Raw genomic sequence first — 18,396 nt, 5'->3', positions numbered from 1 at the left:
CCTGAAGATGGGCACATCTAGCATTCCAGTCCCCAACAACTTTACCACAGCCCCACAAACAACTAAACTGTAATACATAAAGGAAAACACAGATTGGACTAACACAATTTATAGCCTAAGAAATCATACAGAATCTTCACTACTGTATGCACTCAGAAGCAAAATCAAAGGCTTCCACCAAACAAACAGAAAAGCACATTGCAGAAAGCACTGACCATGTCCCTACAGTCACAAGTTTAAGAAAATAGTCCCCTTCCCAAAAAAAAGTAAATTCAAAAATAAGAAGAAGCTACTCTTGCTCCAAATGCACAAAAATCAATGTTAAAAAAAAAAAAAACAGGAAACATGCAAAAGCAAGGTGATGTAACACCTTCAAAGAAACACAATAATTCTTCAGCACTACATCCTAACCCAAAAGGAATCCTCAGTATGCTACATAAAGAATTCAAAATATTTTTCTTTTTTGTTAATAATTCAAAATATTGATTTCAAAGAAGTTCACTGAGATGCAAGACAAATCTGAAAAACAAAGAACTCAGAAAATCAGTCCAGGAAGTGAGCAAGAAATTTACCAAGGAGGCAGATTTTTTTTTAAAGAACCAAACAAAACCTGTGGAACTGAAAAACTTATTAAAAGAAATAGCAAATACATTATTTAAAAAGCTTTAATGATATAGGCTAGATCAAACAGAAAAAAACATTTTCAGAAGTTAAAGGTAGATCTTTTTAAAAAAACTTTTATTTTAGATTTAGGGATACATGTACAGGTTTGTCATATAAGTAAATCACATGTCATAGGCATTTGGTGTATGGATTATTTTGTCACCCAGGTAAGAGATATAGTACCCAATAGGTAGCTTTTTAAATCATCACTCCCCTCCCACTCTTAACCCTCAAGTAGACCTGTGTCTTTTGTTCCCTTCTTCATGCCCTTGTGTACTCAATATTTATCCCACTTATAAAAGTGAGAACATGCAGTATTTTGTTTTCTGTTCCTGTGTTAGTTTGCTTAGGATAATGGCCTCCAGCTTTATCCATGTTGCTGCAAAGGACATGATTTTATTCCTTTTTGTAAATGCATAGTATTCTGTGGTATATATGTACCACATTTTCTTTTTTCTTTTTTCTTTTTTTTGGCAGAGCTAGCTGAGGTTTTATTTTGGACCAAAAAAAGAAGCAATTGAATTGTTTTATAGCTGGAGGCATGGGCAAGGGGAGTCCCCACGTAGTAAACTCCCCTGTGGGTGGGCTGAGGGCCCTCAGGTGGGTCTCCTGTTACCAGTGGTACCCTACATAGCGGTCTCCCTCCCAGGCTCTGGGGCAGCACAGGAGGGGTAGGCTGGGAGGGGCTGCCGCAGCTGTTCCCTTGGGCAGGAGGTCAGAGGACTCGGATACAAGCTTCCCATTGCGTGTCTTGATCTTCTTCACAACCACGGCCCTGGAGGAGCTGGTGCGTCTGAAGGAGCTGGAGCCCGCACCAGAGCCAAAACTGGAGCCCAGGCCATAGCTGAGGCCCGGGCTTGTGAGGCCCCCATAGGTGGAGCTCAGACCACCTGCATAGCCGCTGCTGGTCTTCGTATGAATACTCATGTTCTGCATCCCGGACTCCAGCCGGCTCTCCTCGCCCTCCAGCAGCTTCCTGTAGGTGGCGATCTCGATGTCCAGGGTCAGCTTGACGTTCATCAGCTCCTGGTCCTCACGCAGCTGCTGTGCCATGTCTTGCTTGGCCCGCTGCAGGGTGGCCTCCAGCTCGGACAACTTGGCGTTGGCATCCTTAATGGCCAGCTCTCCACGCTGCTCGGCATCTGCAATAGCCGCCTCCAGGGAAGCCCTCTGGCCTTTGAGGCCCTCAATCTCAGCCTGGAGCCGGCTGATGTTCCGGTTCATCTCGAAGATCTCAGTCTTGGTGCACCACAGGTCATCCGCATGCTTCCCAGCCAGGCTCTGCAGCTCCTCATACTTGATCTGGTACATGCTCTCAGCCTCAGCCTGGCTGCGGTCGGCGATCTCCTCCTACTGTGCCTTGACCTCAGCAATGATGCTGTCCACGTCCAGGGAATGGCTGTTGTCCATGGACAGCACCACAGATGCACCCCAGATCTGGGACTGCAGCTCCCGGATCTCCTCTTCATACAGCTGCCTGAGGAAGTTGATCTCATCAGTCAGCCCTTCCAGGCGAGACTCCAGCTCTACCTTGTTCATGTAAGCTTCATCCACATCCTTCTTGATGAGTACAAATTCATTCTCCCTCTCTGTACGCTTATTGATCTCATCCTCATACTTGTTCTTGAAGTTCTCCACCAGCCCCTGCATGTTGCCAAGCTCCGCCTCCAGCTTCAGCTTCTCCTGGCCCAGAGTCTCCAGCTGCCACCTAAGGTTGTTGATGTAACTCTCGAACATGTTGTCCATGTTGCTCCGAGCCGCCTTCTGCTGCTGCAGGAGGCTCCACCTGGTCTCCAGCATCTTGTTCTGCTGCTCCAGGAACCATACCTTGTCTATAAAGGAGGCAAACTTGTTGTTGAGGGTCTTGATCTGATCCTTCTCCTGGGTGTGCACGGCCTGGATGTTGGGGTCTACCTCCAGGTTAAGGGGGCTAAGCAGGCTCTGGTTGACCATGACTGCGGTGATGGCTCCCATGCCGCTGGCCCCACCATAGCCGCCACCCAGGCCACCCCGAAAGCTACTGCTTCCCACTCGGGAGAAGCTCGAGGAGCTGATGAGGGCACCAGGCCCACTCGTGTATGAGCCGCTGCTGAAGGCCCAGGGGCCAGAGGTGGACACCTTGTAGGACTTCTGGGTCACCCTGATGGACATAGTGGAGGCAGCAGTGGAGGCAGGCGGGCCGAAACTAGAAGGAGCGGAGAATGTACCACATTTTCTTTATCCAGTCTACCATTGATGAGAATTTAGGTTGATTCCAAAAAAAAAAAAAAACAGATCTTTCGAAAAAAATCAAGTGAGACAAAAATAATAAAGAGGAAGAAAGAATAAGCAAAGACTACCCAAGAAAAGAGGAGAGAAGACCCAAATAAACAAAACCAGAGACGAAAAAGGAGACATTACAATTGATACCTATGCCAAAACCAGACAAGGACACAACAACAGCAACAAAAAAAAAAATTCCAGACCAATATCCCTGATAAATATAGATGCATAAATATTCAACAAAATACTAGCAAACTAAATCCAATAGCACATCAAGAAGATAATATACTACAATCAAGTGGGTTTTATATTATGGATGCAAGGATAGTTATGCACATGCAAATAAACAAATGTAATACATCTCAATATGATCATCTCAATAGATGCATAAAAAGCATATGATAAAACTCAACATACATTTATAATAAATACCCTCAACAAACTAGGAATAGAATGAACATACCTCAAGATATTAAAGGCTATATATCACAAAACCACAGCTAACATCATACTGAAAGGGAGAAAGTTGAAGGCATTTTCTCTAAGAACTGGAACAAGACAAGGACACCCACTCTTACTCAACATAGTACTGGAAGTACTTAGATAAGTAATTAGGCAAAAGAAAGAAATAAAAGGCACCCAAATTGGAATTAGGAAGTCAAATTATCCCTGTTCGCCGATGATATAATCTTATAGCTAGAAACATCTAAGGACTCCACCAAAAAACTTTTGGACTTGATGAATGAATTCAGTAAAGTTTCAGGATAAAAAATTAATGTACAAAAATAAGAAGTGTTTTTATGCACCAATAATAATCTAGCCAATAATGAAATTCAGAAGGCAACCCCATTTACATAACTACAAGAAAAACTAGGAATATATTTAATCAAAGAGGCAAAAGATCTCTACAAGGAAAACTACAAAATACTGATGAAATAAATTGCAGATGACAAAAAGAAGTCGGAAAATATCCCATGTTAATTAATAGAAAAAATTAATATTATTAAAATGACCATACTGCCCAAAGCAATCTACAGATTAAATGCATTCCTATTAAAACATCAACCTCATTTATCACATAATTAGAAAAAAACCATCTTAAAATGTATATGGAACACAAAAAGAACCCAAATAGCCAAAGCAGTCCTAAGCAAGAACAAAGCTGGAGGCATCACAATACCTCACTTCAAATTATATTACAAGGCCATAGTAACCAAAACAACATGATGCTGGTATAAAAATAGACATGTAGATCACTGGAACAGAATAAAAAACCCAGAAATAAAGCCACATATTTATAGCTAACTGACCCTTCACGAAGCTGACAAGAACATACATTATGAAAAGGATAGCCTCTTTAATTTTAATAAATAGTGCTATCAAAATGGTATTGCCATATGCAGAAAACGAAATTAGACCCATATCTCTCATTATTTATAAAAATTAACTCAAGATGGATTAAAGTCTTAAACATAATAACCAAAACTATAAAAATACAAGAAGAAAACCTAGGCAAAGCTCTTCTGGACATTGAATTTATGACTAAAACCTTAAAAGCACAGACAATTAAAAAAAACACACACAAATGGAACATAATTAAACTAAAAACTTCTGCACAGCAAAAGATATAATCAACAGAGGCAACAGACAACATGCAAAACAGGAGAAAAGATTTGTAAACTCTGCATCCAACAAGAAACTAATACACAGAATTTACAAAGCTCTCAAACAACTACAAAACCACCACTTAAAACACCAATTAATCCCATTAAAAAAGTGGGCAAACGACATGAATAGACATTTTTCAAAAGAAGACATACAAATGATCAGAAAGTGAAAAAATTCTCAGCATCACTAATTATCAGAGAAATGCAAACCAGAACCACAATGTGATATCATCTTAGCCCAGTGAGAATGGCTATTACTATTTTAACTCTTATTTTAGGCTTGGCGATACATGTGAAGCTTTATTGCATAGGTAAACTCATGTCATGGTGGTTTGTTATACAGATTATTTTATCACCTGGGTATTAAACCCAGTACTCAATAGTTATATTTTCTGCTCCTCTCCCTTCTCCCACCCTCTACCCTCAAGTAAACCCCAGTATCTGTTGTTTCCTTCTTTGTGTTCATGAGTTATTTTCTAGCTCCCACTTATAAGTGAGAACATGTGGTATTTGGTTTTCTGATCCTGACTTAGTTTGCTAAGGATAATAGCCTCTAGCTCCCTCCATGTTCCCACACAAAAAAATTATCTTTCTTTTTTATGGCTGCATAGTATTCCATGGTGTGTATGTACTACATTTTCTTTATCCAATCTGCCATTGATGGGCATTTAGGTTGATTCTATGTATTTGCTATTGTGAATAGTGCTGCAGTGAACATTCACATGCATGTGTCTTTGTGGTAGACTTGTTTATATTCCTCTGGATATACACCCAGTAATGGAATTGCTGAGTCAAATGACAGTTCTGCTTTTAGCTCTTTTAAGAATCATCACACTGCTTTCCACAGTGGCTGAACTAATTTACACTCCCACCAACAGTGTATAAGAATTTTCTTTTCTCTGAAACCTTGCCAGCATCTGTTATTTTTTACTTTTTAATAATAGCCATTCTGACTGATGTAAGATGGTATCTCATTGTGGCTTTGATTTGCATCAGAATGGCTATTATTAGAAAGATAGAAAATAACAGACATTGACAGGGATGCAGAGAAAAGCAAATTCTTGTACACTGTTGGTAGGAGTGTAGATTACTACACGCTTTATGGAAATATGTAGATTAGTATAATCTCTATGGAAAACAGTATGGATATTTTGGAAGAATTAAAAATAGAATTACCATTCAATTCCAGAAACTCACTACTGAATATCTACCCAAAGGAAAAGAAATCCATTTATCAATAAGATACCTGCACCTGTATGTTTATCACAGCACTATTCACAGTAGCAAAGATATGTAATCAACCTAAATGTCCATCAACAAATGGATAAAGAAAATGTGGTGTATATACACATAATGAAATACTATTTGGTCATTTAAAAAAAAGAAGGAAATCATGTCATTTGCAGCAACATGGATGGACTTGTAGGTCATTATCTTAAGTAAAACAAGCCAGACACAATATCACATGTTCTCACTCATAAATGGCTGCTAAAAAATGTGTACACATGGATGTAGAGGGTGGAATGATAGAAAATGGAGACTCAGAAGGGTGAGGTGGGAGTGAGGTAGAGGATGAGAAATTACTTAATGGATACAATGTATATTATTCAGATAATGGATACCCCAAAAGCCCTGACCTGACCATTATGTAATCTATGTATGCAAAGAAATTGCACTTGTACCTTATAAATTTAATAAATTTTTTGAAAGCACATAAAAAATTAAATACATATTAAATTAAATAATAAATAGACAAACACATTTAGATCAAAACACTAAAGTTTATCATTATGAATAAGCTTCCTGACCTGTTAGCTAAGATCAAGTGTAGTATCTGTTCTTATCAGTTTAAATACCATATAAGATTATATATAATGGTGTCAACTAGTTGGTGATAATTCCTTATAGTTACATAGTGCCTTATCACTAATATAAGTATTTCACAAATACTCAAATACTGTTTGATACATTCAATGAAGTACATAATGCTCACAGATGAGAAAATGGAGGACTTGAAAAATTAACCCTATCATCCCAGGACACACAGTTAACAAATTACAAGCCAGGAGTCTCATTAAGTAAAGTGACTGTGCATCCTGGTTTGCCTTGAAGATTTTCCGTTTTTGCCGATTACTGCAAAATAATTGTTGACAAACTCACTTTTCCATTCAAAAGTGTCCAGCATGGGCAATAACTTAAGTGGCCATCCTATACTTTGATCATCTCTCCTAGTAAGTCTACCAGACTTTCCTTTGCAGGAGCTCAGAAGAGAGAGTGACACCTGTGAGTAGAGATGGTCAAAGAAAACTTTACCAAGGAAGAACTCAAGGAGGAACCTAGAGAACAATAAAAATTAAGAAAAATGGAGAACAAGGAGGAAGACGTTTCAGAAAGGAGAAATGGAGTGAACAAAAAGTATAAGCTAAAGAGTCTTAAATGCACTATGAAACCCACCGAAGAATTTCAAGCAAGAAAGCAATATAAGCAGATTCCTATTTTTTAAAAACATCCTAGGAGCAACATACAGAATGAAATCAAAGATGTAAAAATAGAGACAAAGTAACCCAGATATAATGGGAAGAATGTCTGGAGTATCTTCAGATGTATTTTCTCAGCTATATATTCCCACCTTTAGAATTACTGACATTCATTTTTTCATGGACGAGTTAGGGCAAGGGGACACGAGTCAACTTTGTTGAGTCTCAAAGCTGTCTTCTTTTCTTAGTTCTCACAAAATAATAAACTTGAAAATTAGTCTTTATTTAAAAATAGAAGGTTTCTAAATTTAAACACAAAATAAAATATCCTTTTACATAGGTAAACCAAAAATCTACAAGTGTGAACACTGAGGTTTACAATAAGAGACAGGAAATAGGAATTCAGCATATGAAATACATGAAGGCTTGGTCAGGCAGGAAGAAGAATTAGAAAGGTATGTTCAAAAAAAAGTGGAAGAAGAAAGAGATATGCAAAAGGTGAATGCTTAGAGAGAAGGATGCCATAGGGGGGAATTTAAGTATCTTGGAGCTAATGGCCTGTTTTGCAGGTTTAGCCTAGGGAAGCCTGTAAAACCATCAGAAAAAATCCCACATCCAGCACCATACCATGTCTACCAAGCCTAGGGATAATTTGCACAGCATGGCCAAAGGAGAGGATCCAGACTGATAGTTAGGGCTATTATTGCTGCTTTTCTACAGCTTGTGTGTTGTGGGGAAAGATCCAGAAGTTCCCATGTGTCCCCAAGAGAACAAATAACCAAAATAAAAATAATAATAATGAAGAAGCACAGACTGAAGCTTGGAAGTAGGTGGCTAATTCTGATGCCTGAGGCAATATCCAGAGTTGTAAACAATGAATGTCAGTACACAAAGACAAGGTGGGATCATTTACTCAAGAAAACTCAGTGAGGTCAGAAGACAATCTGTATCAGACAAAAAACAACACAACTCAACCAAAGCCAGTAAGGATCCAGAGGAGGTTTTAACCTTTGTGCATAGATCCAAGTTTCTCTTTCTTTTACCTTTTACATGGTCATAAAAGATCCACCATATGCACTGATATGGTTAGGCTTTGTGTATCCACTCAAATCTCATCTTGAATTGTAATCCCAGGTGTTGAGGGAGGAATCTGGTGGGAGGTGATTGGACAATGTAGGCAGTTTCCTCCATGCTGTTCTTCTGATAGTGAGTGGGCTCCCTCTCTCTCTCACTCTCTCTCTCTTTCTCTCGCTCTCTCTCTTCCACCTGCCACCATGTAAGATATGTCTGCTTTCCTTTCCGCTGTGATTGTAAGTTTCCTGAGGCCTCCCCAGCCATGCAGAACTGTGAATCAACTAAACCTCTTTTCTTTATAAACTACCCATCCTCAGGGAAGTTCTCTATATAGTGTGAGAATGGGATAATACAGAGAATTAGTACTGATAGAGACATGAGGCAGAGAAACTATGGGCAGAAGAGGGCAGGTCCCCGATAAGGGCCCCACCATCAAGTCAAAAAGCCTGAGACTGTGGCCCAAAGTCAGAACTTGCATCTCTGTTTTCCTGTTTGAATGTTATCTTTTCCAAAACCTCTCATGGCCCCACCCCATCCCATCCTGTGCCTATAAAAACCCCAGACCCAACCAGCAGAGGTAGGAGAAGCAGCTGGACACTGGAGACTATGGTTGGACATCAGAGAGAAGTGGGACATCAGACTTCAGAGGGACAGCTTGATGGCATAACTTCAAAGAAGAATCCAGCAAAAGGCGGTGAGGCTTTAGGAGAAGATTACCTTCCCACCCCATCCCCTTTTCAGCTCCCCTTCCTGCTGAGAGCCACTTTCCTTAACAACAAAATCCCCACATTTACCATTCTTCAATTTATTCATATGACCTCCTTTCTCCTGGGTTCTGAGCAAGAGCTCAAGAACTACAAGTGTAGGTACAAAAAGGCTGTCACACTTGCCCTTTGCCTCCCCTGGCAGAAGGCAGCCATCTCATGCAAAAAGGCAGAGGGCCCACTGAGCCATTAACTCTTAAGCTGTCTGCAGACAACAGAGCAAAAAATATCATGTAACACTCCCTCTGGGGTTTCAGGGGTTTCAGGCACCCCCACCCTAGAATCTGCAGTGGGGTCAGCATGAAGTTGGCTCCTGCCGGTGCCTAAAAGCCCTCACTCCAGCTCCTAAACCCACTTACCTGCATGCCCCTTCCCACAAGGGGCAGAACCCAGCAGGTCCAAGTGAATGAAGTTTGCTCCTGCCAGTGTTGGAGTGGCTGGCTAACTTCAGCACTCATGTACTCCAGTTCCTGCCTCATTCACTCACGTGCTCCCTCCTGAGAAGAGTTGAGAGCTATGGACTGAGTAAATGGGATGCGCTTGTCATGAGTCCCACAAAGGGGTCAGAAAAATATCCTGCTTCAGTACCAGTAGAGTGGGATGCCACTAAAGATAGCATGAAAATGTGGAAGCGACTTTGGAAGTGGATAACAGGCAGAGGTTGGGGACAGTATCGAGGGCTCAGAAGACGACAGAAAAATGTGGGAAAGTTTGGAACTTCTTAGAGACTTGTTGAATGGTTTTGACCAAATTGCTGTTCATGATATGGACAATCAAATCCAGGCTGAGGTGGTCTCAGATGGAGATAAGGAACTCATTGGGAACGAGAGCAAAGGTCACTCTTGCTATGCTTTAGCAAAGACACTGGTAGCATTTTGCCCAAGCCCTAGAGATCTGTGGAACTGAATTTGAGAGAGATTGGCACCTTTGGAAGAAATCCGAGTTACCCCAAGTTACCAGTGGCCTACCCACGCGGGTCTGTAGCAACTTCAGTCCTTAACTCCTCAGAAGAAACAATTCAACTGAGAAGCATAAAGCAGAAAAAGAGACTAAGGCAAGTTCCAGAGCAGGAATGGAATTTTATTTAAAAAGGCCTTAGAATAGAAAGAAAGGAAAATTCACTTGAAAGAGACCCAAGCAGTTGCCTGAAGCTCCAAGAGATAAAAGAAAGCAAAAGAAGACAGCCAAAGAAAAGGGCCTTTAGCCCTGATCCTAGTCCTTTACAGACTCACCTCTTTCCCATGGTTCTTCCCTTAGGGTGGGCTTTCTGCATGCCCAGTACTTTCCTTACCCTTTGGAACTAAGCGCACACAATGTGTTTATGGAGTTCTACTCATGCCCATCTGAGGCTTTCTTCCCTTTTCTGGTGGAGTATGCCCCTGGAAGACCATACTTCACCATTTTTGTCTCTTAACACACATTACCAGGAACTTGCTTCTCCCTGGGGGCCAGCATTCTATTAACATTTTGATGTTAACAGGTGCAGGCCATCAAGAAATGGCTTCTCCCTGGTGCTGCCCAAGTATCATTTTTAGAGTGGAAATGTGGTAATTTCTGAACCATCACCTGACATTTGTAGTGGGTGTGGGGAGAGCCCTCCCTGCCCCACTCATCCCTAACTACCAGTAAAAAGATGATCTAAAGTTGGAACTCATGTTTAAAAGGGAGGCAGAGCATAAAATTTTGGAAAATTTGCAGTCTGACCATGTGGTAGAAAATAAAAACCCATCTCATGGGAAGAAGTTGGTATTAGTCAGAGTTCTCTAGAGGGACAGAACTAATAAGATAGATATAAGTATATAGGGAAGTTTATTAAGTATTAACTCACATGATCACAAGGTCCCACAATAGGTCTTCCACAAGCTGAGGAGAAAGGAGAGCCAAGGAGTGGTAACATTCGGCTACTTTCTCTTTCTCATCTGTGTATCTGATCTAATAGTATATTCTTTTGTGTGTTTGCATCATGGTAGATGTTATCCTTTTGCTCCCTCAGTTAGGACTCTGTATTAGGGTTCTCTAGAGGGACAGAACTAAAGGAATATATATATAAAGTATTAACTCACTCACACAATCACAAGGTCCCACAATAGGCCATCTGCAGGCTGAGGAGCAAGGAGAGCAAGTCTGAGTTCCAAAACTGAAGAACTTGGAGTTCAATGTTCGAGGGCAGGAAGCATCCAGCATGGGAGAAAGATGTAAGCTGGGAGGCTAGGCCAGTCTCATTTTTCTGCCTGCTTATATTCTAGCCACACTGGCAGCTGATTAGATGGTGCCCATCCAGATTAAGGGTGGGTCTGCCTTTCCCAGCCCACTGGCTCAAGTGTTAATCTTTTAACCCTCACAGATACACCCTCACAGATACACCCAGGATCAATACTTTGCATCCTTCAATCCAATCAAGTTGACACTCAGTATTAACCATCACAAATCTACCCTTGTCAACTTGAACCCATATACATCTCTTGAGATCATAGATACTCTTCAAATAAAGACAATAATAAGGTCATAATTATGCCTAATATAATACAATTATACTTTGTACAACCAGAAACACGCCAATCCCTAACCCAAATTTACATTAGACAATAATCATTTAACTGCATAATGTCATTTGAGTGGTCTGTTTGCCATTCAACGAAAAGATAATTTACATTAAATTGCTCCCTAGAGATGCTCAGAAAAAGAAACTGAGTTGTCAAGAAATAGTGAAGTCCAAATGAAACACTAGTAAATAGGAAATGCAGAAATGGATAATGTAATCTTTACTATTTACATATGCCCCTTTTCCTGAGCCAAGAATGGATGTAGGATTTTCTAACCATCTATTCTGTCTACTCAAATTGCTGAAATACAGTTTTTTTAATCTGTACAAAAAAAAAAAATACCTTCTGGTAAATGTATACGGCTTAGCAATTCCACTACAAATGAGATCACAGAGCATAAATAAAGACAAAAATACTTTTAAGAACATTTGACATTCCCAGAAGTAAATAACAATTTCTAAATGTGCATTTGATTTAACAACCTGTTATATTGGTCTGATTTTTTTATTGCCATGAGGATATCAAATATGGTTTGATTTTGTTGATGTTGTTGTTATAGTTTTTAAAATTCTGCTTCTATGTCATTAAGAAACCTTTGTGTGTCACTTGATTATACCGACTGACCTTATTTTTAAAAAATGGTTTTAAATCAAGGAAAACAGGAAAGATCCAGAAAAGGTGTTGATGCCCTGCTTTGTATGACATGCATAATGCAGCTGGAATTTTCCATTCCCATATAAAAGCCCAATGCTATCCTCACACCCTGGTGAGAGTTCTAAGGGAAAGGGAAGAACCAGTTTAATGATTACTGAAAGCAGTGAGCCCACCATGCTGTTGATGACAATTTAGTACAGGAAGTAGCCTACAGAGGAAAATGGGTTTGGCTCAATTGCCTTTATCAATATTTTCAATCAAACAGCAGTTTCATGTTCTAATATAAATAGATAAATTTGATTGATAGGTAGGTAGGTAGGTAGATAGATAGATAGATAGATAGATAGATAGATAGATAGATAGACAGACAGACAGATCCCGGGTATGAAATAGGAGTTCAAAAGCTCAAACTAAAATAAAAAGTGATTCAGAGAAAGCACCACAAAGCTGATTTGAACATGATGAATATTTAGAATCTAGAAAAAAAACAAGCCTCAGAGTTAATGAGCTGGGAAAAAGGGACAAGACTGGTAATTGACCATCTTTGGGATAATGATTAATGTATATAAAAATGTATATAAAATGTATTTAAAAAAGGAGAAAAATATTCTCTTCTTTTAAAGCAAAATGGTTTCCTTATGCTTAAAACGAGGCCCCTAAAATTAATCACTTAAGGAACAACACTTTTTTTTTTGAGACAGAGTCTCACTGTGTCACCCAAGCTGTAGTACAGTGGCATGATCATAGCTCATTGCAGCCTCCACAACCCAGGTTCCAGCCATTCTCCCACCTCTGCCTCCCAAGTAGCAGAACCACAGGCCCATGCCACCACACCCAGCTAATTTTTTTGTTTGTGGAGTTGGGGGTCTCTCTGTGTTGCTCAAGATGGTCTCAAACTCCTGGACTCAAGTGATCCTCCCACCTCGGCCTCCCAAAGTGCTGTGTTTATAGGTGTGAGCCACCACACCTGGCCACAACACTTCTTTAAACATAAAAAATTCCTACACGTTAATTAAGGTTTGTATTCTATTGTGTTTCTACACAAGTATGTCAGATACCTTAACAAATTTGTAAGATCAATTGCTTACTTGCATAGTCTAAATCTGTCAGATGGTGTCACATGACTCACACAAATCATTTAGTACAACTATAAGAAACATGCAAGTAAAACACCATGAATAGTTTTAAATGAAAAGTACATTCTGGAAATAATTATTCAATTTAGATAACTTAAAATTTCAAAGAACACAAATTAATGCACTGTCTTACATTTTTTCAACTTCTAGATTTTGCTCAGATTAGCATTTGATACTGCAAAAGCTTTCAGGACTCCTATTTTATCTGAGGCCTTATTAATAGCCTAATTGTGAATTGTTTAAGGGATACCTGGAAAGCCCATCCTAATAAAGATTTCTTTCCCATTTTCTGCCATTATCCCTGAGAACTCCTCAATACGAAGCTGCTACTTTGAGTTTACAAAGGATTTTTGAGCTTCGCTATAATGACAAAATATTTGTTGTTTTTTTAAAAACAAAGGATCATTTCACACTCATGCTACTTGTCAGTTGCAGTTTCGGCCTGGTATTCTACTCCATATCATGTCTGACCCGGGCTAATGGAACAGTCTTAATCTCAAACACTGCCAGTTACTGTGGCAGAGAAGAAAAAGCTCTAGAGGGCCCCACCCTGCCTATTAAATGCCCTGACCTCAAAAGGAGACACATATTTCTGTTCATAACTCATCACATGGCCCTATGCAGGCCATAAAAGAGTCAAGAAAGGCAATCCCACCCAGGGGGGAAGAAATGTAAATATTTGAGGAATAATATGACTCCTAGAGGTGTATCATCAGTTTTTTGCTATTTCAAACAATTCTGCAAAGAATAATCTTGTACACCTATCATTTTGCAAATATATCTGTAAAATGAATTCCATTTTACAGATATAAATGGATTGATCCACCAAAGGTTTTACCTATTTGTAATTTTGAAAGATATTGTCAGAGTTGCTATATATAGAAATCTCAAGAATCTATTTAAAATTTGACTTGTAAAACTTCAAATTATGCATGAAATTTTTTGAATAACATAAATAAATCTCAATAGATTTATAAGCTGTATACAAAGATAACTGTATTATGTTGCCATTTATGAAAAATATCACAGGAGTACTGGAATGGACACCAGGAGTCAGAGTTGTTCAGAGCTGGGAGGGATTACATCCAGCTAAAATGATTCAACAAGGATTCATGGAGGAAGTCAGGCCTTAATGGATACATCATTCTCTACCTTACATCCCCTGATATCCCTTTCCCTAAATACCTATACCTATTAAGAACAGGGACTGTAAAGCCAGAGCACATGAATTTAAATCTCAGTTCCACCACTTACTAGACTCATCTTCGGCAACTTACTTATACTCTGATTTACCACCATATTCTTCCATAAATCCTTGAAATTTTTCTTTGGTAATCTTAAATTATTGCTTTCTATGCCATCTTGTAATGGCAACCAGTGTTACAAATAGCCGTAACCAATCTCTGACTTTCTCAGCCACCTGAAGTCCAACAAATAGCTGACTTCATGGTCACCCCCTTACTTGCTTATGGTTGGAAGAGTGATTATTTCACAGGCTTCGACTGACTAGTGAATAAATAGCCAGAGTCACTTTTAATGAAGGACTTCCAGTTCTGCAGAAACTATAAAATTAAACTTTATCTTCTCAAAAATAAACTATTTAACTTGTAAAGTCCAGGACCTCAGCCCCGAAAGCCATTTTTTGGCCATGGTGCAAAAGTCAGATGTTAGAGCTATCAATAACTTTACACCTGATATCAAAAAATTGGCTGCGTAGGGTAAAACACTGACAGTCTGTTAAAGCCTACAAGCTGATACACGTTGTATAACTCAGATAATTCACTTTCTTTATGTTAAGAACAAGTATCTTTTTATTTAAAGGATTGATATTGGAGCTTGGTGTTTTCTTCACTTTATATGGGTGTGTGCACATATGTATGTGTACACGTGTGTATACATATATTATATATGTCTTTTTAAAATATATGCACATATAACATGTCTTTTTAAATATCTTTCTCCTTTTGAGAGTCTAAAAAAGTGATTTAATTAAATTGAATTTCTTACTGACATAAAGAAATCTATTTATCAAATTTCATAGATATAGAGCACATAAATTACCCTTAAACAGACTGATACATAGAAATAATCACTTTAGTTTGGTGCTATTTTATCTGAACTCATAAATAATATCAATATTCCAACTTAAAGTAGTTTGAGATTTTTCCTCCCAGTAAAACTTATTATTCTTTTTAAAATTTCTTTTTTGTTTATTTCAATGTTTATATTGGTCAGGAAACAGAAAGCGCACCTGCAATTTGAATAGGAAAAATATACAGAATTGTTAACTAGTATGTATTGGTTATCTACTGCTATGTTCCAAATTGTCCCAAAATTTAGCAGCCTAAAACAACAGACACTTATTTATCTCACACTTTCTGTCTGTCAGGACTCTGGGAGAGGCTTAGCTAAGTGGATATGGCTCAGAGTCTCTCATGAGGTTACCTCATGAGAGAATCCAGTCTTTACTCCCATCACTTTTCCCTCAGAACACAACCCCATCCAGGTGATGTGCCTTATCCAGGCAGCACACAATTTAAGTGAGCAAGCTTTCATCCACAAAAGATTGTGAATTAGTACAATGTCTATGGAAAACAGTATGGAGATTTCACAAAGAACTAAAAATAGAACTACCATTCAACCCAGCAATCCCACTGCTGGGTATCTACCCAAAGGAAAAAATATCAATGTATCAAAAAGCTACCTGCACTCATGTGTTTATCATAGCACTACTCACAATAGCAAAGATATGGGATCAACTTAAGTGCCCATCAATGGATGATTACAAAAGAAAATGTAGTATATACACACAATGGAATATTATTCAGCCAAAAAAAATGAAACCATGTTTTTTGTAGCAACATGGATAGAACTATTAATGAAAGTAATTGTGTTAAGTGAAACAAGCTAGACACACAAAGTCCAATATCACATGTTCTCACTCATAAGTGGGTACTAAAAATGTGTATAAGTGGATGTAGAAAGTGAAATGACAGACAACGGAGACTTGGAAAGGGGAGGGAGTGGGCTGGGGGTAGATGATGGGAAATTACTTAATGGGTACAATGTATGTTATTCAGGTGATGGATACTCTAAAACTCCTTACTTGACCACTACATAAGCTATGCATGTAACAAAATTGCATTTGTATCCCATAAATTTATACAAATTTTAACAAGTTATGTGAATGCAAGCAATTCTTTTTTTTCTTATTTTCATCTGTGTAAACACCTAGAGAGACAATTCTTTATTGTATGATACTCTTCTTGAATTACATGACATTAGCATACTGGTCCCTCCTCCACAAAATTCCAGTAACACCCTCAATCATTGTGATAAGTGCAAAAGTCTCCGTTATTTTTTTCAGACTATCCCCCAGGAGGCAGTATTGCCCTCACTGACAGCCATTATTCCACAGTTTAGTAAGAGGGCACCCAAAATAGCCTTAGGGGCTTAAGAAAGACTGGTGAATAGTTATATCTAAACTGAGCCAGCAGGAATTGAGCGTGTGCTAACAGGACCAAATGGTACAAAGGGTTGAAGATAAAAGATTGCACAGCATATTCATGGTGCTGCATATATTTCAGTATGGCTGGGACATTAAGTCATAGTAATATTTACTCTGCTAAAAAAAAAAAAAAAAAAAATGCAGAAAAAGAATCAGGCCAGAAAGTCAAGTTTGACTGGTACCTAAGGAAGAGGTTTCCGACCGTCTTCCAATTGGCACACACTATTAAGCCATAAAAAACATTGTTGCACAATTCTCAACTTTAAAATTTTATGAGAGGACATCAACAAGAAACTGACCTTTCAGATTTAAAAATTATTTGAGCTTCTCATTGAATTAAAACAACAAAGAGTTGCAAATCAAAGTTAATATTAACATCTTTCTTCCTATCTCAGATGGCATTAGACTCACCACCTCTCTCATCTCTACGGTGAAAGTTCTCTGCTCTTTTCATTAAGGCTGCTCTCTGAACCTCAGACTGTAGACAAGAGTTCACAAACTGTCAGCTTGCTGCATCTTACCCACAGACAGTTTTGCTCTCCCCATAGTGTTACCTACTCTGTGCGGGTTTTTAAATTTTAATTACTTGCCAACACATAGAAAGCTGGATTTCCAGCTTCTCTGGGGATATCAGAAGATCTGGCAACAGTAGGTCTGCATGTCAGCAGTCAGCCAGAGCTGAGGAGGAGCTGGACATGTTAGACAGGGCACATGCACTCCAGTGTTCCACACACCAGCCCGCAACCTCCCACTAATACTCACCACTAGGTCTGGTATAGGTTGTCATTCCTCATCTGATTATACAGTGTTTTTCTTATACCTTGTGTAGTGGGTTGAATAGTAGCCCCCAAAAAGACATGTCTATGTCCTAATTTCTAGAACTTGCAAATTATCCTCTTTGGTAAAATAATCTCTACATATGTAACTTAAGTGAGAGCTCAATCTTGAGATGAAGAGATAGCCTGAATTATCCAGGTGAGCCCTAAAGTCAATGTTGAATGTCCTTATGAGAGAGAGACACACAGAAGAGACAGGCAGAAAAGAAGACACACAGAGGACGGGTGATATGAAGACAGAGGCAGAGACTGGAGTAAGGTGGCCGCATGCCAAGGAAGCCAGGAACTTCTGTGAAGCCACCAGAAATGGAAGAGACACGGAATGATTTTCCTCTAGAGCCTTGGGAGCCTGTGAGGGAGTGCAGCCCTGCTGACACATTTATTTCAGACTTATGGCCTCCAGAACTGTCAGAGTACATTTCTGTTATTTTAAGCCACTTAGCATGTGGTGCTTTGTTATGGCATCCCCAGGATGTCTCATAGATAATGGCAGAAGTTAGAAATAATGATAAACAATGTGAATGACAAGCACCTAATTAAAATTTAAAAGTATAGATAATATATCCAAAAGAATTAATTTAGTAAGAGAAAAAAGGGAAGCAATGTGACCCAAGTGATAAGCATAAGGAATATCCATTATTAGGAAGTATAGGAAGATAATAAAGATATGGCCAATGACTGGGGAAATAAGAGAATATAGTCATTTTTGTTGAGTGCTGACACAGTACAGAATGGGAATGAAGACAGCATGTAAATGTGTTCTAGTGTGATCAATATGTTCAAAATATATAAACTACTCATCTGAAGAATTT

At 38.9% G+C, this 18,396-nt stretch overlaps 1 pseudogene; it reads right to left on the bottom strand.

Moving 5' to 3' along the window:
- Nucleotides 1-1,275: 1,275 nt before the first annotated feature.
- On the bottom strand, nt 1,276-2,841 carry LOC108542800 (keratin, type II cytoskeletal 8 pseudogene; annotated as a pseudogene).
- Nucleotides 2,842-18,396: the final 15,555 nt, after the last annotated feature.

Source organism: Rhinopithecus bieti, unplaced genomic scaffold (genome assembly GCF_001698545.2).
Source record: "Rhinopithecus bieti isolate Rb0 unplaced genomic scaffold, ASM169854v2 scaffold_23199, whole genome shotgun sequence".
Taxonomy (NCBI): domain Eukaryota; kingdom Metazoa; phylum Chordata; class Mammalia; order Primates; family Cercopithecidae; genus Rhinopithecus; species Rhinopithecus bieti.
This window is presented reverse-complemented; position numbering and strand designations above follow the sequence as displayed.